Source organism: Pelobates fuscus, chromosome 2, assembly GCF_036172605.1.
Source record: "Pelobates fuscus isolate aPelFus1 chromosome 2, aPelFus1.pri, whole genome shotgun sequence".
Taxonomy (NCBI): domain Eukaryota; kingdom Metazoa; phylum Chordata; class Amphibia; order Anura; family Pelobatidae; genus Pelobates; species Pelobates fuscus.
Genome location: NC_086318.1, coordinates 383,288,793 through 383,314,247, shown reverse-complemented (window position 1 = coordinate 383,314,247; position 25,455 = coordinate 383,288,793).

Below are 25,455 nucleotides of genomic sequence, written 5' to 3'. Positions count from 1 at the left end.
CAGAGATTTGGGATGTCTGAAATCTTGTCGCTGATGTCTTTGAGAGAAGCGGAAGAAATACAAACCTTGCATTATCTTTGAAATCAATAGGCTACAGCCGTTACAACTTTGCAAAGTAATGTATTTCAATATTTAGTCGATTTCAAATCGTACTTTTTCCGTGACATTTTTCTTTTAAGCCTAGCTCTGTTTGTACGACTGTTCCGAGGACCTTCCGTTCTTCTTGCCTTTCTGACTTGCAGACGGCATATATACATTTTGAAATAATGCTAAACTTTTTTTGAAACGTACTTATTTCTAACGGCAATGGTTTTCTGAGAAGGTCTGAATATTTTAATTTTACTTGGCATTTTAGCGAAAGGGAGAATAAAGTGCATCACTTATGTTAAAACTTGCTTTCAGAAAAGTACATAAACATTTCAGTGAATATAAGCATCACTGTCAAAGTTTTGTTTGTCCTGCCTCCAATTTCATGTCACTTTAGCTGCGTTACACGAACTGGAGCATAGCTATGTTGCTTTCATGATTACCTTTTATACAAGTAGACAGAGCATGTTTCCAGCAATTAACTGCTAGAGGCTCCAGTTGACAGATTTACAAATTGCCCTCGCTTTGGTGGCAATAAACACAAAATAAACACAAAATAAATTTGGATGTGTAGATAATGAAAATCATTCATTGTTGATAGACTTTAAAGTGACCCTATCGTACAAAAATAGCATGAAGCCGCTTTGTAGAAAATGAAAAGATTATTCTGCGCATCGTGATGTAAAATACAGGACGGACCTGGGTGGTGAACTTTTTTTGCATCTGTACAAACAGGGTTAATTAATAAAGTGTTAACGGTCAGGAATTCAAAGTGAATTTAAAATTAATCTCAGATTCTAGGTCAAAATTATTGAATTTAAAAAAAATTGCTAAGTTGGCATTTTGTTTTCCGATTTAGATATGAAACCGCCAACAATTTCAACTCTTGTAAATAGCCCTTATAAACATTTTCCTCCGCATCAATTAATATGTATTCAAAATTGCATAGATTGACAAGTGTTTATAGCTGACAAGATAATAAATAATAACATATTTCCACCAGTGCCTGTTGATAAGAAAAGATGCATTTTCTCCCATCCTATTTTGAGATGTCGATCCTGTTAAATACTGTGTTAACATTTTGCATGGGAGCAAGATTTGCACTGTGTTGGGTTGATTTGTCCATAGAAATCTGGCAGCTTGAAGGAACACATTGATATGTAATGGAAGTGAACTTTTATTTATATACATTTTTTTTTTTACATATGTTTTAAATGCTATTCGCTGTCATTCGTGCAATGTGGATATGTAACATTTCATTCACTGCTAATGTGTATATTTATCACTCTTTCTTCTATGGATTGTCTTGCAATGCAAAATAAAAAATGGTACTCACCCATTTCAAATACAGATGGCTGATTTTAGGCAGACAATTGTATTTAAGGTATCTCTAACTTATCCTTGCATACTATTGGCATTTCGGCATTACCTATAATTGTACAAATGCACATAATTTACATATTTTTTTAAGATTGCTGTTTTGTGCTCATATTAAGTACAAGTTATCAATCCTATTTTTAAAATAGTGCTTTTATTAATATAACTTATTAAGGGAAAGAAATGGCTAATAATAATAATTTGTAATACTAATAGTAATAATAATAATAATTTGTATTATTATTATAATCATAATAAAGACATTGCTATCCTTAACTACTACGAGATCAGAGCATATTCAGAATAAGACAGTACACACAACTATTTCATATTCAGAAGAAAGTGAATAAATAAAATTGTTGTATTTTCTAATTTTGTGGCAATAAAACTATTTTTAAACACTGCTAAGTCATTCGCAAAAAAGGGGCATCTTCCCTCAACACTGTAGTTGTCTTTTTTTCTTTCTTTTGCCCGGTGTAACATTCAGGTGTGTTTGTTAATGAAAAGGAAAGAATGATGTCTTGATTTAAGTTTCAAAATCTTTTCTAAAGAGGATGAAGTTGTTTATGTTTAGGCCTAGGGTGTTCAAAAATGGAAAATATAGTCGCATATCTCATTATTGGCCACTGGCCAGATTAAGCTAAACTCAGCAGTTTTGAATTTTCCACCAATTATCCATAATTCTCTAAGTGCGGTGTTAACTGACCTGTAAATAGTTTATAACAAAACAGTAAAACCAAATAAAAATCTGAAAATGCATTTGGTGCTCCTAGGCTATTTGTTCTTGCTTGTTTAGAAAGAAATGCCTAAAATGTATTGATTTGACACACTAGAGCGATTACAATGACTATGTCATCTGAAATATTTTTGTAGAAACATGTCCTTCGTCATAGACATACCATTGCTCAAGATTAATTACACGCAGTTGGGATCTAATTCCTTCTGGATAATCCTTCTGAATAAAACTAAGCCTGTATAGACAACCAGCATTCTAGAACATTAGTTTGTAAGATCCTGGTATTGCTACAGTAATCTTTGGTCTCTTTAACACTTCAACACCTTTTACATAACCCTCATTCTACAGTAGAGCCTACATTGCATGCTTTAATGGAAGGCATTTCTTGCAGAAAATGCAGAACTCTACACCTACTTATCCTGCAACAGGATGCCTCCGTCTTAGTCCAATCATTATTCCAAGTTTTATCCTTTGCATTGGGCAGATGGCCTAGAGAAAGCATACATAGAAGAGGAGATATTAAACAACATTATGCAATATTTGCCCTGCCTTGTCGGAACTGAGTTATCATGTTATTTACTAAATATTTAATATAAATCTAAAGGATAACAGATCACCCATGTACACAAAAGATTAAAACAAATTAAAAAAAATTATGTTTTATTCAAAAATGTAAATTGCAGGGAAGTGACATTCCCCCTTTAACAGAATGCACTGAATGCTGAATTTACCCATTATTCTTTACAACTTGCACATACACATAACATACTATGCCCAGAGCGAATTGAAAATGTTTAATAGAAAAACATGCAATAGTGACAGGGAATGGTATCTATTAGATAGACTAAGCAATTTATGAACAGAAATTGGATACATTTAGGTCAGCAATTCTACACCTCCCCTAGGCAAGCTGGTGTATCTTCATACCTGCCGCTACTTTTTACCATCCAGTCTTTACTAACTAAAGTAGTTGTTGCTACTTCTAGCAAGTAGTAACTGTTTAATGTCTACCAATTTCACAAGTAGTAACAGGGAGTAACTGACAATTGCTACTAAAAAGCCAGTTGCCAACTGCTCCCATTATTCTCTGTGTGACTTATGACTTGTTAAAACGTTTGCAAAAAATGAAAAGAAAAAAAAAAGAACCGGACTCGAATCACGTGAAGGAAAGGGTGCTGAAACTGGACCAAGGGCCAGCACCAGCCTGGAGGAGTAGATACCAATAGTAGAAAGAGTATCCAGGCACTCCAATATCTTCAAATGTGTTTATTGGAACAAGTGAGACACCGCAACGTTTTAACCCTTAAAAGGGTCTTTGTCGAGCTTGACAAAGATCCTCTTGGCGGTCAAATCGTTGTGATGTCTCAATTGTTCCAATAAACACTTTTAGAGATATTGGAGTGCCTAGATCCTCTTTCTACTATTGTTCCAACCTCGTCGCTTTAGTCACCTTTAGTGACTTGTTCCAACCTTGTCTTTACCTTTACCACCAGCTCCTAAATCTCCAAATTGACTAATTGATCGCATGTGTCTAATATCACTGGTAAGCTTTGACAGATTTCAATTGGTGAATTATGAGCATTTTTTGCATTTCTATTATTGTTACTTTGAAGGCTTTACAGCAGGGCTGCCCAAAAGGTAGATCCCCAGATGTTGTAGAACTACAACTCCCATGGTGCCTTTAGAATGCCTTTAGTGTAGTTCTAAAATATCTGGGGTTCAACCTTTTGAGCACCCCTGCTTTACGCCATGAACATTACTACACTGGAGCTGTACATTTACTCTTCTTTCCAATACGAAGAGCTAGACTAGTAAATCTCACGGCTTTACAAGCGTAAATCTTATTCTTGCTTACGTTGGTTTTTACATGCACTAATAAATGGAGCTATTCTCGCTCAGACCTCTAATACAAGTGAGATTTGGTACGCATGTAATATCCTCCCATACGGTCTTCTGCTGTCTCTTATTGTAAGGTAGGTTACTTTTCTAGTTAACACCAGAAGTTTTAAAATTGCACTTGGCATGGCTGATACTAAGCAAAGATGTTGTCAGCTTGCCAGAGCAGATGGCTATGGCATACCATAGCGTTAGTAAATGCATGAATAAAATTACTACCCTAATATGAGATGAAAGTTTTATCACACTTGCAACTCGTCTCCAGTATTAACAAGTTTATTTTTAATAATTCAATTTATCTTCCTTAACATGATTTGAAATATTAACTTTTCTACTTAGCTTTGGTTAATATGAAACCATCGCCTAAAAATAAACTGAACTCTTATGATAGAACTATTAATTCTCCCTGTAAATTGTTTAAATTACATTTCTGCAAAATAAATAATTTAGAAGGTATCTGAGATATTTAAACTATGAAGGTATCAGCATGAAAAATTAAACAGGCTGGCTTATTAATTACAGATGTGGAAGCACGGTATTTTTTGCATGCCTCTTATCAAAGGGATTTTTTAACTAATTACCTTGATATTCATATCTTCATAATTTTACCAGAATATAAAATAATAAAATATGAAGTATATTAAAAAGGGACAATTTTACAGTAACAAATTTGGTTAAAATCATTGGAGACACTTGAAAGTGTTTCAGAGGCTTCAATAGAGATTACATTTAATTTGGTAAATTGAACACCGTGTTGCACATTTTTGCCAAAAAGTTGGAAACATTTACTTTAACCATAACTTGGATATTATGGTCTGAATTTTGAATTTCAGTTTTCATTTCACCACAATTAACTGTTTTGTGAATTAATCCTTATTTAATATACTCTAAACTGAAGACACAAAACTCCAAATTGATATTTGTAAAACTATACCAATATTGTTAGTAGTTTCCTATACTACTTGAGAATATCACCTTAAATGTGTGTTAGCTTAACGTTAATTTTTTTGTGTACATTTTTTTTTCCCAGAAATATTGAAGGGTTATAAGGTTTTAGAGATTATATGGTACCCTTGCGATATTTCATAAAGGGACAAAAAATTGCATAAAATTAGAAATACCTTTTTTTCTCATATAACAAATATATGACAAAACCAGATATGTAAAAACTGTAAAATGCACAGCTTATAGATATTTATTAGGGATTTTAAAAGTGCAGCGTTAGAAAAAGCCTAAGATATTTCGAAACAGATGCCTATATCAGCATTTTGGTCACATATGGTAGGTAAACTTTTACCAACCATTGGTACTATACATGGCTGGATCTTGAAAATAACCCATATTCCGTATTGATTGTGATCTGAGCACTCCACCACTCCACTGTACTATCTCAATAGATTAATACAGTTTCCCCTTTAAAACTATACCGTATGGCAGGATGGATTCTTCATTTTAGGTTTCTGTACCAATGCACATGTAAAAATGGTGCCCTAGAAGAGAAAATAATTCTAGAGCAGCAGAGGAAGGTAAGTAGGGCTTTAAATTATATAAACATTATAACCACAGTTTTTAAAAAAAATTAAAATCCGTGGTTAAACTTATTTAACAGATTGAGAACCAGTTCATTAGGCAAGCAATACAAAAAACAAGGTACCTAATGTATGTGTAAGTTGGGAATAGAAAGTTTTACATTTTTTTACTTTTTCTGTGCTATTTGTACTACATGGATCAATATATTCTTGAATATATGATACATTTGTATATAATATTACTGATAAAATATTAACTATGTGAGTAAAACAAATACATGGCAATTTATGAAAATACAAATTTCCACCTGTGTTCTTTCACATTTGGAAAACCTATTAGAATACTTTATATTAACGAGCAAACACAGCGCAATGGACGTACATGCAGTGTGAGAAACAACATCTTTGCTTACACATCTTTTCATGCCTGCCAACTGCTTCCCAGCAAAAACATTTCACATGGTAATGTGCTGTTTACAACCTCATTGATAATGCTAATTTCATTTTCGGTTTCAACGAAAATGTGATTATTTAGACACCTGGAGACCATATACTGTGCCTGTAAAATCATTTCAGTAAAAAATAATGCTTTTTATTTTTATAAATAAAATTGCTTGATGCCATCCTCTTCAAAGTAAATTGCAAAGTGAGTTGTGGCAAGATGCCATTTTATTTGCAAATATTAGACAGAATAACCATAATCTCAGTCCAGCAGTACATTTGTTTCCATACTGGTTATTTCAGCGTAATATTTACTTGTTGGTTATCAAAACACAGAGAACACATAACGTAACAGTTAAATGTATTCTTGAACAGGCAGTGGAATGCAAAACATGGTCCCATTTACACTAGACAATAATCTAGGCAACAATATGCAATGTCAGTCGGCAGTTGCTAAAGCCAGTAAGGTATTATCATTTATAAATAGGGGCATAAATTCTTGGGATGAAAATATAATTTTACCTCTTTATAAATCGCTGGTAAGAGCACACCTTGAATATGCTGTGCAGTTTTGAGCACCTGTTCTAAAGAAGGATATCATGGCACTAGAAAAAGTGCAGAGATGAGCTACAAAATTAATAAAAGGAATGGAAGATTTTAGTTGTGAAGAAAGATTAACAAATTTAAATATTTTTAGTTTAGAAAAACGGAACTGAGCATGGATTTTTTTTTTACAGTAAGAACAATAAGGATTAAACAGCAATTGGATAAATACGTGCCGAAACATAATATACAGGCATGTCATTTTTAATTAGAGGGGTAATAGCTTACTTATCCAAAGAGATATCACACTGCCATTCTAGGTTCATGAAGGCATTTTATCCTAGTTCGTTGTAAAATTGGAAGCACTTAAAACAGTTTTTTTGTTTGTTTTTTTGCTTTCTTTTGGATCCACAGCAAAAACTAATGTGAAAAAGGCTGAACTTGATGAACCTATGTCTGTTTTCAGCTATTTAACTATGTAAATGTATCTATATCTTGGAGGTAGATAGATGCTTGAATCATTGTTTCTTATGCTCTGATATTGTCCTAATCCCTAAGGTGGAGTGCAGTGAGCATGCATGAATGGTGAGTGGAGTGACTGGCTGTTTTAGAAAGCAGTCTCACTAGGTTCTTGCCTCCTTATCAAAAAATGCTGCCCTGATCAGCTGTATTCTGTCCCTGTGACTGATTCCCAAGACTGGAGATAGCATGCTTAGCAGCCCAGTAACCACACAGTGGCCTATAGAAGGAGCATGGTTCAGCCATACTACCATGAATGAGTCTGCTGCAGTTCTGTCAGTACAAATAAATCCTGAGATATATCCCCCTTCATCCCCTTATTAACACCCTCCCTGTGTGTGTCTCCTTTACCTCTCTAATACCCACAATGCACATTGCTTATTTTACCACTCATTAATTAACACCCATATTTCAGTAATTTACTCCCCCTGTAAATCAATCCACCTCCCAGTTAGATGCGACCAACTTGCACAGTCCTCTTACCTGTAAGTCTCTTTTACCTACCATGTACATACATAAAACCTTCTAATACTAACAGCTACTCGGTACATCCCTCATCATCTGAAGTGGCCTTACCATTCTCTGCAAACCATGGTGTGAACTCCTTGAGTGTTGCCTAAATTGCTCCCAGTTAAATATTGCATATTTAACTTGAACCTTAAATGACCTAAAAATCTTTCGGTATTTCATGGTTTTCAGATTTTAAGGGAAAACTTTACAATCTCTGCACATGCACAGGCTGTTTTCCTATTTCTTACAGGCTCAAGACTGTTGATTAGAGATGTTGCGAACATTAAATTTTCCGTTCACGAACAGCGAACGCGAATTTGCGCAAATGTTCGCGAACGGGCGAACCGCCATAGACTTCAATAGGCAGGCAAATTTTAAAACCCACAGGGACTCTTTCTGGCCACAATAGTGATGGAAAAGTTGTTTCAAGGGGACTAACACCTGGACTGTGGCATGCCGGAGGGGGATCCACGGCAAAACTCCTAATGAAAATTACATAGTTGATGCAGAGTCTGGTTTTAATCCATAAAGGGCATAAATCACCTAACATTCCTAAATTGTTTGGAATAACGTGCTTTCAAACATCAGGTATGATGTTGTATCGATCAGGTAGTGTAAGGGTTACGCCCGCTTCACAGTGACAGACCAAACTCACCGTTTAACGCACCGCAAACAGTCCATTTGCACATGTTGTTTCGACGCTGGATATCTGAAAAGTGCGCCGTGTAGAGCAAGGCCGTGTAGAAACGCCTGAAATGGCCACACACCTTCCTGGCGGTGTCACCAACTCCTCTGCAGAGCCACGCATTCCATGCTTGGCAACCGTCAGCAGGTTTACCCAATGCGCAGTGTAGGTGATATACCTGCCCTGACCATGCTTTGCAGACCAGGTATCAGTGGTCAGATGGACCCTTGCCCCAACACTGTGTGCCAGACATGCCATTACTTTCTTTTGCACAATCGAGTACAGGTTGGGGATTGCCTTTTGTGCAAAGAAATTTCGGCCGGGTACCTTCCACTGCGGTGTCCCAATAGCTACAAATTTTTGGAACGCCTCAGACTCCACCAGCTTGTATGGTAAAAGCTGAGGGGCTAAGAGTTCAGACAAGCCAGCTGTCAGATGCCGGGCAAGGGGGTGACTTTGTGACATTGGCTTCTTATGCTCAAACATGTCCTTGACAGACACCTGACTGTGGGCAGATGAGCAGGAACTGCTCAAGGCGAGAGACGGAGTGGCGGATGGCTGAGAGGGGGCAAGGAGGACAGCAGTGGTTGACGTGGCTGAAGATGCTGGACCAGGAGGAGGATGGCGGCTTTGAGTTTGTGTGCTGCTTGTACTCATGTGTTGATCCCATAGGTGTTTGTGGTGTGCGATCATGTGCCTTCGCAAAGCAGTTGTACCTAGGTGGGTGTTGGACTTCCCACGACTCAGTTTCTTTTGGCACAGGTTGCAAATGGCATCGCTGTTGTCAGAGGCAGACACACAAAAAAAGCCACACTGCTGAGCTCTGCAATGATGGCAATCTGGTGGTGGCAACAGCATGCGTTGATTGGCGTGCTGTCTGGCTGACCCCGGGTGCCGATGCCGTGACATCCACGGACGCATCGTCATCATCAACCGCTTCACTTGTATCTGAGAACTCAGCAAAGGAAGCAGCAGCGGGTACAACATCATCATCATCACACCGTACGTTCATGTGTGAAATGCTGCCTGACTGAGACATATCCCTGTTATCTACATCCTCTGGCAATTATGGTTGGGCATCACACATTTCTTCCAACTGATCTGTAAATAACTCCTCTGACAGATCAAGTGAAGCAGCTGTGGTGCTAGTGTTGGTGGTGTCAGCAGGCAGGGGAGTGGTAACTTGAGAGGTGCCCAAAGCTAAGCTGGAGGAGGATGGTGCGTCAAGGTTCCGAGCGGAAGCTGTAGAAGATTGGGTGTCCTGTGTTAGCCAGTCAACTATGTCCTCAGAACTTTTCGAGTTCAGGGTACGTGGCCTCTGAACACTGGGCATTATTGTAGGGCCAAAGGGAATCACAGCACCACGATCACGACGGCCCCTGCGGGGTGGCCTGCCTCTGCCTGTCATTTTTTTTTTCGATTAGTGGTACAATGCGTGCAAGCTACTGTGACAACAGATATGAGTGGCACTGTGCACTGGCAGAAGTTGGCAGAGTAGACGCTGTAGGCCTGACACACACGCTTGCAGACAACTAACTGCTATTCAATCTATTACAGTCAATTTTTTTTTTTTTTTATGTACACTACTGTTACACCAGATATGAGTTGCACTGGTGTGACACTGTGCCCTGGCAGGCCCTGAAACGCACACGTGTGAAGGAAGCTGACTGCTATTATTTCACAGTCACATTTCTAGTTTTTTTTTTTTTAATGTACACTACTGTTACACCAGATATGAGTTGCACTGGTGTGACACTGTGCCCTGGCAGGCCCTGAAACGCACATTCGTGAAGGAAACTGACTGCTATTATTTCACAGTCAAATTTTTTTTTTTTAAATGTACACTACTGTTACACCAGATATGAGTTGCACTGGTGTGACACTGTGCCCTGGCTGGCCCTGAAACGCACACGTGTGAAGGAAACTGACTGCTATTATTTCACAGTCAAATTTCTAGTTTTTTTTTAATGTACACTACTGTTACACCAGATATGAGTTGCACTGGTGTGACACTGTGCCCTGGCAGGCCCTGAAACGCACACGTGTGAAGGAAACTGACTGCTATTATATTACAGTCAAAAAAGGTTTTTGTTTTTTAAATGCAAGCTATTGTGAAACTAGATATGAGTGTTGGCACTGGGCAAGTGGGCACAGTATACGCTGTGAGCCTGACACACACGCTGGCAGGCAGGCAACTGCAATTAGATTACACAGAAAAAAAAAAGCAGACTGATGTTCTAGCCCTCAAAAGGGCTTTTTGGGGTGCTGTCCTTACAGCAGAGATCAGATGAGTCCTTCAGGACTGTAGTGGACACTGAATACACTAGCCTAGCTATCGATTTCCTTATTAAATCAGCAGCAGCTACACTGTCCCTCCTCTCACTAAGAATGCAGCTTCCGGGGGGCGGGGCCTAGCTGTCATGGAGGAAAGACGCACTTCGTGTGAGCTCCCTTAATATCTCACTTTAAGCAGCTATCAACAAGCGAATTTCACCCCAGAAGGGGATGACCCAGCAATGTTGCTCCTACCTGACCGACCCGACATGCTTAATAGCGGTCAGCAACTCGACAGAGTCTTACTTACCTCCGCGTGGCAAGTGTGGCCTGGTGCTCACCGGGTGGGAGAGGCGGCCGATCTCCCGATCCTGGGATGCCCAGGAGCAGCTACTTCCCGGCAGGAGCTCCGTTACCCCCCCCCCCTCAGACCGGTGGGGGTTATCCCGGTCCACCCCTGAGAGGCTGTCTGGAGCTAATGGACGCACAGAGCACAGCCACCCAGGCTAACATACTCATCTGCGACTCTCCTAATATGGCGGCAGCCGCGTGTCCTCCTGGTACCAGCAAAGCATGGCAGGATATTGAGTCTAAGCTGGACAGACTCAATCAATTTAATCAATTTTGGAAGCAAATAACAAGCAGGAAGCCCCAACAAGCTCCACCACAGCCCCAACAAGCTCAACCACAGCAAAGCAAAGCAGTCCCCATTAAAATCCACCAACGCAAAAGGCGTCGAAGATGGGACCGGAGGCACAAACAGAAATGCAGAGCCTGCCCCACGTCAAGCACTCGCCTCCACCTTAAGCCACCACAATCCCGCACCGGACGTGAAGCACCACTGGGACAGATCCGACCACCCGACAAAACAAGCTTCCACCACCTCAAGCCGCGAACCCGGCACTCAGCCAGAGACTTGCCTTTGTTGTTCCAGGTATCAGGGACTCCCAGGGTCTGCACCTGGCGCCCAGAAGGGATCGGATGAGCACAAGCAGTAAACAGCAGCCTGCCAAGCATGTCCCACTATAGCCGATCCTCCACACCATGCCTTTGATCACATGAACTGCTCTCTGCACATTTACTAATCGTAAAGTAGCAAGCGTTTAAACATGTCATTATTTCACCTCCTAAAGAGTTTATTGTCGTAGTTCCTTACATGCCTTTACCTTAACCATTCATGTATTATGTTATTCACTAGTCTCATCTCATGGGGCGACTCACACTTGACTTATAACTAGTGGTGGAGCTGCTGATATAAATACACAGTTGATAACGTGCAAGCTACACCCTAAACATGACAGCCATCTTTCACAACAATGTACTGCTATATACTCATACCCTCAGTGCAACTAGCCATGAAATACGCATGTTCAGCCTAGCATGCTCAAATATAACACACTTCTGTAAAAAAAAAAAATTAAAAGAAAGAATGCAGCTTCCAAATGAATCTAAAATGGATGCTGTCCAGGAGGTGGAAGGGTCTGGGAGGGAGGGTCTGCTGCTGATTGGCTGTAATGTGTCTGCTGAGTGTGAGGTACAGGGTCAAAGTTTACTCAATGATGATGAATAGGGGGCGGACCGAACATCGCATATGTTCGCCATCCGTGGCGAACGCGAACAAGCTATGTTCGCCAGGAACTATTCGCCAGCAAACTATTCCGGACATCTCTACTCTTGATCCAATTCCTCAGGCCTTTTCCCAGATTTTAAAATCAATTTGTTAAATTCTACTGCTCTTTCTTTACTCCTCCCCCAGATGGATATTGATTATCAGAAACAGATAGATATGCAGTTTGCTTCCTCTTATTTGAAACATTTGAGGATCTGTCTTACTTCTGACTTCTGACTGGTTTTCTTCAAACAATGAAGCAGGACCTAGAACTGTGGGGGAAATTGTATATACACTGGATACTGGGAACTGGAGGATGTAGAACTACTACAAGTATTGTCAGTGTTACATAGGTGGTTAATTGGTCTTCTTTGATACTTTAAACACTGTTACATTCCACAATAAATTGGATTTTTTCAGATATGTTACAATTTGTAATTTGCCACCCATCAGTAGGTAAAGGAAGGGGTGCTTAATTCACTCAATTTGATTTAAGTTGTTTGATGTAGGACTAGCATAAGGCTTTCATTTCTTTGTTGTATTACTGGTGTTGCTCCAATGCTTTAGACTGACAGAAATTATCAGCTTAAGTGTCATTCTTGGAGAAAAAAATAGATATTAAACTTTATCATTGATTGGCATTAACTTACAGTGCAACAATGCACCAAAACCCCGCTCTATTCGGGGCAGAATTTCCAATTAGGCAGAGTAGGCACTTGCCTACCAGTACCTGACCATGTCTTCAGCACTTATAATGTTCCTTTTTTAAACTTAAATAGGCTTTCTGGGACAGGAGGATGAAAGCATTACTTCCCATCTGCCCACTAGTAACCTATCACACAGAAAATGCATTGCAAGCAGAGCATTGGAAAGTTTTGAGTGATGCACACTGCATAACAGCTCCTGCTGCTCTAATATCATTAATTCAGATTCAAACACAATGCATTAGAAACAGAGATGTGCACATATATTTATTTATACATATGCAATTGTCAAATATGAATATATGTTTTTCAATTATTTGTTTTTTTAGGCCTACAATGTCCAGTTAATAAATTTATTATATGTACTTTATCTGCCTTACTTTTTTATCTCCTATTATGACCATTAATCTGTCTTTCCTGATTTGTTTCTTAATTTGTATAGTGGAAATCTCTCAGGGACATTGAGTGTATTAATGACTTGATGCTAACCATGTATTTTGTAAAATGTATCATGTGTTTTTTTCTTTTTGCGAGACATTCCCTTGAGGGCCGTGGGAGCACTACCAGTTCAGCCCAACCTCTGCGTGGCCATCTCTGTTAGCATGAGAGACACCAGTTAGAACCTTTTATAGCTTTATGGCTCAGCACCTATTTCACATCGCACATTATTATTATTTTTATTGGTATTTATATTGCGCCAGCTTATTCCGCAGTGTTTACATGCATTTTCCAACATCACGTGACCTCTATTGGCCAATCACAGTCATTCTTAGGCTATTTAAACTCATGAGAAATATTTCCCAGTACCCTGTCTTGGTTTCCTATTTGGTTATCCAAGAGCGCGTTATTTGTATTCATTCTTCTGTATTTTGACCTTGACTTGTTTTTTTTACCATTTTGACTACTGTATCCCTTGATCTTGTACCTTCTATGTCTCTGATCTTGGTTTGTTCTATATTATTCTATTTATTAACATTAAATCCGGCCATTCTAAGGTAATTCTGGTTATTATTATTTTAGTTAATGTAAAAGACCACTATAGGCACCCAGACCACTTCAGCTCAATGTGGTCTGGATGCCAGGTCCCCCTAGTTTTAACCCTGCAGCTGAAAACATAGCAGTTTTTTAGAGAAACTGCTATGTTTACATTGAGGGTTAAACCAGCCTATAGTGGCTGTCTCCCTAAGAGCCACTAGAGACTGCTTCCGCGATCCTCAATGAGAAGTTCGGAGCTGATGTCGGCAAGGGGAGGAGAGGTCCCAGCGCCGAGGGAGCCCAGCATTGGATTAAGGTAAGTGGCTGAAGGGGTTTAAACCCCTTTAGCCCAGCGGGAGGGGGCTCTGAGGAGTGGGGGTCTAATAACCCTATAGTTTATTTTCCTGGCACTAGAGTGCTCCTTTAAGTTCTGTGTGTTCTGTAGACTATCCTGACACTTTTGAGTTCAATAAGCAAAGCTTTAAAAACAATTACTTAATTTTAGTAGATTATGTGTGCCATTTTATTTGTTTTTGCCTGCAGTAATGGGCAGAAAAAACATTCCAAGCTTTGTAGGAATATTACATATATATTTGGGGCGCTGGTTTTCTGTCTTTCCTGTGTTCATTGTGCAAATGCTCGCTTTCTCATGGTTAGTTCTAAATCTATATTTATATTTAGTAATGTTCGGTCCGCCCCCTATTCGTCATCATTGAGTAAACTTTGACCCTGTACCTCACAGTCAGCAGACACATTACAGCCAATCAGCAACAGACCCTCCCTAGCAGACCCTCCCACCTACTGGACAGCATCCATTTTAGATTCATTCGGAAGCTGCAATCATTTTATTTTTATTTGTTTTATTTTTATTTTTTATTTATTTATTTTTTAATTCTAAATGCAAAACATTGGTATATAGGGGAATATTCACTAAATGCCAAACATTGGTATATTCCCCTATATAACAATGTTTGGCATTTAGTGAATATTCCCCTATATAACAATGTTTGGCATTTAGTGAAAATTCCCCTATATAACAATGTTTTGCATTTAGTGAATATTCCCCTATATAACAATGTTTGGCATTTAGTGAATATTCCCCTGTATAACAATGTTTGGCATTTAGTGAATATTCCCCTGTATAACAATGTTTGGCATTTAGTGAATATTCCCCTATATTCACTAAATGCAAAACATTGTTATATAGGGGAATATTCACTAAATGCAAAACATTGTTATACAGGGGAATGTTTACTAAATACCAAACATTGTTATATAGGGGAATATGGCATCCACCCCACCCTGAATATGGCATCCACCCCACCTACTGTCCCCACCCCTGAGCGGTGGGTGGGGGCCCTAAAAAAAAATAAAGGGGGGACCTACGGTCCTCCCCCCAGGCCCCCACCCCTATGTGGTGGGTGGGGGCCATAAATCACAATGGGGACCTACTGTCTTCCCCCCGCCCCCACCCATGAGCATTGGGTGGGGGCCAGAAAAATAATGAGGGGGGACCTACTGTCTTCCCCCCCACCCCCACCCCTGCGCGGTGGGTGGGGGCCATAAAAATAATGAGGGGGGGACCTACTGTCCTCCCCCCCAGCCTCCACCCCTTGCGCGGTGGGTGGGGGCACTAAAAAAAAACAATAAGGGGGACCTACTGTCCCCCCCGGCCCCCACCAATGAGCGGTGGGTGGGGGCCCTAAAAAAACAATAAGGGGGGACCTACTGTCCCCCCGGCCCCCAGCCCTGAGCTGTGGGTGGAGGCCCTAAAAAAAACAATAAGGGGGGACCTACTGTCCCCCCTAGGCCCCCATCCCTGAGCGTTGGGTGGGGGCCATAATAATAATGAGGGGGGGACCTACTGAGTGGTGGGTGGGGGCCCTAAAAAAAAAAACATAAGGGAGGGATCTACTTTCCCCCCCGGCCCCCACCCCTGAGCATTGGGTGGGGGCCATAAAAATAATGAGGGGGGGGACCTACTGTACTCCCCCCCGGCCCCCACCCCTGAGCGGTGGGTGGGGGCCCTAAAAAACAATAAGGGGGTACCTACTGTCCACCCCGGCCCCCACCCCTGAGCGTTTGGTGGGGGCCATAAAAATAATGAGGGGGGGACCTACTGTCCTCCCCTCGGCCCCCACCCCTTAGCAGTGGGTGGGGGCCCTAAAAAAAATAAGGGAGGGACCTACTGTCCCCCCCGGTCCCCACCCCTGAGCGTTGGGTGGGGGCCATAAAAATAATGAGGGGGGGACCTACTGTCCTCCCCCCGGCCCCCACCCCTGATGGTGGGTGGGGACCCTAAAAAAACAATAAGGGGGGACCTACTGTACCCCCCGGCCCCCTCCCCTGAGCGGTGAGTGGGGGCCCTAAATACTAATAAGGGGGGCCTAATGTCCTCCCCCCTGGCCCCCACCCCTGAGCGGTGAGTGGTGGCCCTAAATACAAATGGGGGGACCCTAGTCACCCCCTCCCCCCAAAAAAAAATTATCCCCCTACCTACCCCCCTCACCCTAAAAATAATGAGGGGGGACCTTTAACTAAGAATCTGTAAAAAAAAACTTAGAAAAAAACAACTTACTATTCGATGTTTTCTTTCTTCTAAAATCTTCTTTTTTCAGTCTCCCCCTCATTATCTTTATGGCCCCCACCCGCCGCCCAGGGGTGGGGGCCAGGGGGGGGGAGGAGAGTAGGTCTCCCACCCCCTTCAATCACTATTGTGGCCAGAAAGAGTCCCTGTGGGTTTTAAAATTCACTTGCCTATTGAAGTCTATGGCGGTTCGCCCGGTTCGCCCGGTTCGCGAACATTTGCGCAAATTCGCGTTCGCGGTTCGCGACATCACTAGTTGTCAGTGGAAACAGTATAGTTTGTAGTAGTGATCCATCTCAATTAGACAAACTGTTCCATTAGCAATGGAGGCCCCTTGAGAATTGCAAGACTTGTTGCTGGGAGTATGACTCCCATTGCTCTCATCCAGCCGATATTGCAAAATGCTAAAAGCTACCATAGAACGAGATACTCACAAAAATGTACTGCTATGATTTAAAATCTAGTTTTATTACAGACAAATGATTTAATAACATTTTGAAAATGCTAGACAGAATTATCAAAAAAAACTCTTCTGTGTTGTAATTATAACTAACATGAATTAATGCAATTAAAATTACACTATAGGCATTAAAACCACTTTAACTTAATCAAGCGGTTTTGGTGTATAGAAGTAGACTGTAGTCTCACAGCTTTGGTAGCTTTTCATTTCTGTTTATACAACCCTAGTCACACCTCCCCTGGCTGTAACTCACATAGCCTTCATTAAAAAATTGTCAATCAGATCTTAACTCACTTTAGATGTTTTACCTCTATTAACAGAGCACTGTAAATTAAAATTTAATTACACAAAGAAGGCTCCTGCAGGCTCCAGCAAGCTATTAACAGAGCAGGAGATAAGAAAATTCTAAATTAAACAGACTGTACAATAAAGGAAGTGTAAACTTTGTGCCTCTCTTTACAGGAAGTGTTTAGGAAGGCTGTGTGAGTCATATACAAGGGTACGTGATTTGGGCTGCATAAGCAATGTGACTGAACTACAATGTGACTTAAATCCTACATGGCAGAGAATTGAGAAGAGAGACTGCAGGGGCATGATCTATTTACCAAAACTGCTTCATTCAGCTAAAGTTGTTTTGGTGACTATACTAGTAATAATAGCAGTTCTCTTTTTAACAACTTACATTTTCAGACATTGTCCATATCATTTGCACAGTTCTTATATTTGGGGAGATTGGACTGATGGAAGGAACTAAGTGTTATCCTAGCCTCTGGCAGGGTGAGTTTTATGAAAGTCCATGTCGTGGCCATAGGTATAGGAACCAGTATAATATAGCACTCATTTATGTACCCTCCACTAAGTGTAAAAGGGAAACTTCCAATTTGGTAAAAGTATTTGAGGGTGTAGTCAGAAATCATTTTGCTGCTATCTCTATTCTGATAGCCTTGATTTTTCTGTACCCCTCTGGCAGATGAACAAGATATCACACAATGATACTAATCTGCTATACTATATTTATCTAATTCTCATAAACACAAGCTGATTTGAGCTGTGTGTCCATTTCTCTTTAAGTGTATCAGAAATTGAAATGCAACAGTATAGCAACACAAATGCAGATATTTGCACTTGGCACTTCACTACTTAGATATTCTCGAGCATGTTAAAGAATTGTGTTAGAATACAGGTGTATTGTTTCTGTACATCAGTTCCTTTGAGCTCTATCCACTAAACAGTGAATCAGATCAATGTATAATAGTTCCTATAACCCCTATTATCTAAATATCACATTTTAATTCAGAAAAAATACTTGCTGGCAGATAGCCTTTGTTATATTTTTATGTGTGTTTTTACACTTTGTGATTTCCCTTTTGGAGGATAGTTGGTGATAATAATTATATTGTATGGGAGAGCTGTGCTGGGTTGGGGATGTCACACATGGAGGGGCACATGGGGGATTGGGAATGTCATGCATGGCTGGGCTGGGGGGTTTGAAATTTCACACATGGAGGGGCTGGGGGTTGGGGATATAACACATGAATGGGCTGGGGGTAGGTTGGGGATGTCACACATGGAGGGGATGGGGGTTGGGGATGTCACACATGGAGGGGGTGGGGGTTGGGATGTCACACATGGAGGGGATAGGGAGTTGGGGATGTCACACATGGATGGGCTAGAGGGATTTGGGATGCTACACATGGAGGGCCTGTGAGGTTGGGGATGACACACATGAATGGAGCTGGGCGGGTTTGAGCTGAAACACAGGGAGGGGCTGGGGGGAAATGAGACACATGGAGGGGCTATGGGAGAGGGAATAAAAAGCGTGGAGGGGCTGGGGGGAGGATGAGACACATGGGGATTTTCGCACCAGGACCCAGTGATTTCTAGTTAAACCTCTGCCAATAATGTTTAATACTGCATTTCTACAATGGTTTTATATCTCTAGAACGTGAGCACATTTGAGCAGGGCCCTCAACTCCTTAGGTTCCTGTGCGTCCAACTCGTCTGGTTACAAATATATATCTGTTAGTCCACCCATTGTACAGCGCTACAGATTGTGTTGGCGATTATTAAATATTATTATTAATAATAATAACTTGCCACCAACTCCATGTGCCTGGATGCACATGAAATCTCGTAAGTACCTCTTCAATTAATTTGCAAAAATAATTACATTACAGTGATAAACAGAAAGGCCATACTTCTATTTTAAATGAAAACAATAGTTCTTTGATCCATTTGCAGTATCGACACAATTCAATAGCAGATCTGGCCTAATAAAGCTATAAATGATCATCTATAGTCATTACAAAAACTCATTAAATACTGTAATAGCTTTTGTGGTTTTCGTTTCTCTCACTTCGGTGTCAGCATTAGAGCATCATTCTATTGTTTTTATATTGACTAAACTCTCATCACCACTAAAGCAAACACAGTGTAAAAAGAAATACTTTATCTACCAAAGAAAAATAAATCCATTTTTTTTTCTTTGCCTGGGTTTTGTAGCGGAGTGATTTAATTAAATAGCTTTGCTTTGTTCTGTTCTGATATCTGCTTAGTTGTGCAATGCTTTCTTGGAAAAAATGTCTTCCCCTTCAGTAGGCAAAAAAACAAGAAAAAAAATATTGTATTGTAAACTCTGATTCTTGCCTGGGAGAACTCATGCATGTATAAATCTAAGGAATGGCTGTGAAGCACAAAAAAACATCACAAATTACTTAGAAATCCTGTTTTTACTATATTGCTTTACTTCTTGTATTTTTATATTGTTCTGCAGACAGAGAAGCCTCTATGCACATACATGATGGCTTAAATATTTATAGGATATTATAAGACACAGTCAATCTGAAAGTAAATGGTTAAGTTGATTTTTACAGGCCTACATGAAAAACGCAGTTTGACCTTTATAAGCAGAAGCGCATACAGTCAGAGTGTTTTCTGGCCTGGCTATGTAGCAAACTGGCTATCTACACATTCGGTTATAAAATAGACATGCTTTGGCGTTCTTGTAATAAATAGTAACTCTGCTGTTGAGAAATACAGAGAGACTTTTGGCCAGTCTTAAACTTGTTCTTAAAAACGCTTGACATTTTTATGAGCAGTGACTGTATAGGGAATCCAGCTAAGAGACTAGTCTCACATTAAACAGGAAATAGTGTCATTTTTTCTTAGTGAAAGACGCATAAAACGTGGAATAAATTTACGGCTCTAAATTATATTTACTGCGTTTCTCTTTCAAAGTATAAGGAAAATAGCACAGCACACACAAGCACAAAGCAAACAGCATATTTTTTTTTAATATGCAATCATTTTTTTTACATCCAGATAAAACAGTGACCAAGGGAAAGGTAGGGAATATTTGCTTTTTTGTTTGTTTTGACAAGGTGTTTATAAGCGTAAATGCTTAGAGATTGTACTGGTTTAGTTAATTTAAAAGTACGATGATTAAAAAACACAAGCAATTGTAACCTTTCCTATCGACCATACATTTGAGCGCTATGGTATGTAAATGTTTTTTTTTTCTTCAGTTCGGCTTTTGAAAGGAATGCTTTGCATGCCCGAATGCAGCTCTGGACTAAAGGTGATTTGTCTGTAGCATTACAATTATGCACAGCTTAATTATCTACTGACTAATTGCACTAGCCTTCTAGAATGTCTTCAGGTAATAAGAGCACAGTTTTCTCTTTGTTCATTGGACCATGAAGGCAAGTAGCTCAATAGCTCATCCTCCTGGTACCGTTGAAACAAAGAATTCTTTCTAAGAAGGAACTCTGTATAAAATCAATGATAAAACAAAAGGTATACAATGCGTAGTATCCTTGGGACTCTTCCAAAAGTTCCAAGAGTGGCGCATCTTCCCAAAGGCTTTCCTTATCCTACAAATATCATGTTGACTATAATATTGGTATCTTTTTCATAGAATCTAAATATAAAAGGATTTTTAGGAATGTGAGATAATTCTGACATGTATATCAATTCTCAAGTCTTCACTTCTTAGATCATCAAAGAGTTGACCCAAAGAAATGTTGAGCTGCTCTGAAAGGAACATACATCAAAGCATTTATTACTTTGATAAAATTATTTATTTATTTTTTTGCATTTTTTTGGCAGTACAGTTTCCTTTAACTTTGTATGCACAAGTCAGACAACATATAATACAATGCCAGATGATGATTAGTTCGAAGTTAGACAGGAAACAGTTCTGGAAAGATGGGCACAGTCATTACATCAAACTGATATTTAATAATTGTGGCCTTGAAAATCATATTAAAAAACTATGAAAAAAAAATTATCTTATGTTTCTAGAAACCTTTACATCATGCAATCTTTTTCTTATTTATCCAGTAGTGTTTTTACTCTTTGTTTTAAATTAAATATATTTCTAAGCAACATAATACAAACATATAATTATTGCATTGGGCAGAAGAATTGTTTTTTCCAGTACTGAACATTTATAGGATGAGTGCCTTTTGTGTTATTATTTTTCTATCTATCTATCTATCTATCTATCTATCTATCTATCTATCTATCTATCTATCTATCTATCTATCTATCTATCGATCGTATGTTCCTCTGTTCATCCAGCCAACCACCTATCTACAACTTTGAGACTATAAAGTTAATTTCTAAAAAGAATCATTCAAAAAATGTTTTTATTTTTTTTTACTTCTAATATGGTATGATGAATTCACATATCATGGCTAATAAAAATATCATATCATATGACATCATGGAAAAATCTATCTGTTTGTCTGTCTATCTATCAGACAGTTTGTGTTCCCCGGAGTGAAGCATCAGTAGAGTAGGATGGGAATATCCTCAAATCGACACATTAATAAACTGGCTATCTCTTGATTCCACTGCAGACACACCAAATGCTTTACTCTCAGCTAGTCAAACAAATATTTAAAGTTCAAATGCAATGAGGTCATAGTCTTGCTTATCCCAGAACAGAGACAGCAGTGTTGTTGGTCAGGCTGATGTTATTTATCTATTTATTTATGTTTTTGTTTGTCTGATTGTGTGATTGTTTATTTTGTTTGTTATTGGTGTATGAGAAAGCCACCCAACCGTAGTCAGGAAGCACTCTGCTACGCTAGTTAGAGCTCAAATGAAAAATAATTTTGTTTTCTTTGCATAAAGCCATAGAGAACTGGAACGCTCAGCAGGAATACTGACAAGTCACAATAGCCCTTTCTAAGAAGAGAAGATGCTTAACCTCAATATTTGGTGTAAAAATTCATCCTAGTGGGTGTGTGGGAATGGCTGTCTTCCAAGCTGCCAGTTATACAGAAAGTATTTTCTACGCATTGGATATAGGAAGTTTTAGGAAAATTAATTACAATTCTACAAAATAACAAAGCATAACATTTCAGGCTATTATTATGCAGACGGTCTGCCCTACTTGAGCCTGGTGTGCTTCCCTACTGATAATGGGACTTTGTCAAAGGCTCAGTTTGGAGAAGGTCCACCTGCTCTAAACTAGGTACTTTTATGTTGCCTTCATGGCATAAGGGAGTGGGAGGAATACTCATAAAGCTCTCTTTGGTTATCAGGGAGCCTAGGGGTCTCTCATTTCTTTTTCCATGTTTTTTTATTATGCTAATTAATGATTTATTGATTACTTCTGAAAAACAACTGGGAGATGATCTGTAATACATTTTCAAACATAGCTGAGATATAACTGGTATACTTGGATGTAATGCATTAAGCCCTACTATTGGGTAATTCAAGGCAATTTGAAGATGCTCAGTTCCATAGCTAATAATTAGGGATGTGCATGGGCAAAAAATTTGGTTCGGTTCGGCACTTCTGAAATTCGGACTTCGGGACTTTGGCACTTTAGGAATTCGAGACTTCGACAATTCCCAAATCCTACCCCTAAACCTCCACTAACCCTAGCACTAACCCTAACTCTAACTCTAGCCCTAACCCTACCCCTACCCCTAACCCTTACCCTAACCCTACCCCTAAGCCTACCTCTACCCCTAACCCTTACCCTATCCCTACCCCTTATCCTAACCCTACCCCTAACCGTAATCCTACCTCTACCACTAACCCTTACCCTAACTCTACCCCTAAGCCTACCTCTACCCCTAACCCTTACCCTATCCCTACCCCTTACCCTAACCCTACCCCTAACCGTAATCCTACCTCTACCTCTACCACTAACCCTACCCCTACCCCTACCCCTAACCATGCCCCTAACCCTTACCCTAACCCTACCCCTAACCCGACCCTACCTCTAACCCTACCCCTATCCCTACCCTTACCCCCTAACCCTAACCCTCCCCCTAACCCTACCCCTACACCTACCTCTAACCCTACCCCTAACCCTAACCCTTACCCTTAACCCTACCCCTAACCCTACCCCTAAGCCTACCTCTACCTCTACCCCTAACCCTACCCCTAACCCTACCCCTAACCCTACCTCTGCCACTAACCCTACTCCTAACCCTAGCCCTAACCATATCCCTATCCCTACCTCTACCCCTAACCCTTACCCTAACCCTACCCCTAACCTGACCCTACCGCTAACCCTACCCCTACCTTTACACCATAACCCTACCCATAACCCTAACTTAACCCTCCCCCTAACCTTACCTCTAACCCTAACCCTACCCCTACCCCTAAACCTAACCCTACCTCTTCCACTAACCCTACTCATAACCCTACCCCTAACCCTACCCCTAAGCCTACCCCTAACCCTACCTCTACCCCTAACCTTACCCCTAACCCGACCCTACCTCTAACCTTACCCCTATCCCTACCTTTACCCCATAACCCTAACCCTACCTCTACCCCTAACCCTAGCCCTAACTCTAGCCCTAACCCTACCCCTACCCCTAACCCTAACCCTACCCCTAAGCCTACCTCTACCCCTAACCCTTACCCTATCCCTACCCCTTACCCTAACCCTACCCCTAACCGTAATCCTACCTCTACCACTAACCCTACCCTTAACCCTACCCCTAACCATGCCCCTAACCCTTACCCTAACCCTACCCCTAACCCAACCCTACCTCTAACCCTACCCCTATCCCTACCCTTACCCCCTAACCCTAACCCTACCCCTAACCCTATCCCTAACCCTTACCCTTAACCCTACCCCTAAGCCTACCTCTACCTCTACCCCTACCCCTACCCCTACCCCAAACCCTACCTCTACCACTAACCCTACTCCTAACCCTAGCCCTAACCATATCCCTATCCCTACCTCTACCCCTAACCCTTACCCTAACCCTACCCCTAACCTGACCCTACCGCTAACCCTACCCCTACCTTTACCCCATAACCCTACCCATAACCTTACCTCTAACCCTAACCCTAACCCTACCCCTAAACCTAACCCTACCTCTTCCACTAACCCTACTCATAACCCTACCCCTAACCCTACCCCTAAGCCTACCCCTAACCCTACCTCTACCCCTAACCTTACCCCTAACCCGACCCTACCTCTAACCCTACTCCTATCCCTACCTTTACCCCATAACCCTACCCCTAACCCTACCTCTACCCCTAACCCTAGCCCTAACCCTAACCCTACCTCTACCCCTAACTCTTACCCTACCTCTACCTTTAACCCTAACCCTAGTCCTAACCCTAACCCTAACCCTACCCCTAACACTAATCCTACCTCTAACACTACCCCTAACACTAACCCCAACCCTAATCCTACCTCTACCCCTAACCCTTACCCTAACCCTATTCAGAAATTCAGAATTCAGAAATGTGGCACTTCGCCACTTTGGCAATTCGGACATTCGGAAGCATCTGAATGTCCGAATTGCCGAAATTCGTCCGAATTTAAATTAGGACGGAAACGAATTGCACATGTCTACTAATAATTTCTGCAAACTAATTCAGTGTAGTATACTCAAGGAACACAATTTAAGAAGTCATGTGATCAGTGATCTGGAGAAACAACCCCTCCAAAAGTCCTGCATTATAATTCTTTGTTGTTTTCACAGAACTGAAATCATGCCTACTTCACTCAGTTTGGTTACCTAAACAATCACCAGGGGTCTCCAGACACTAAAACAAATTCAAAGAGATGATATGGTTAGTGCCTACAGTGTCCCTGTAAGTTTACCAACATAGTTATTGTGGACACCGTAGACATCATGTCAAAGCATTATGCGTAAAAAGAGGAAACATACCTTTCTATAATTAATGGCAATCATATTCTTTAGAGTAATAATATTTCTAGAAAGGATTCATGCCTCTTTTATTTTATAAAACAAACAAAACAAGTGAGACTTCTTCTCTTCTCAGGATAGGGGTTCAATTATCCCCAACAAGGACTTCCTTGGCATGGACAGACTAATTAAGTAATCAGTACATAAGGGACTGTACAAAACTGGTACAGGCTTTGCTAGCAGAGTCAGCGGCCATTGGCAAGCAGTCTCTCCAGAGAGATGAGCAAGACGGTATGTCTTGCCACTTTTCTTTCCACTAATAGTCTGTGAGGGCTCCACTTATGTGATTTATGCTCAGCAGTGCATGAGAAATAAGACAGTGTGCTTG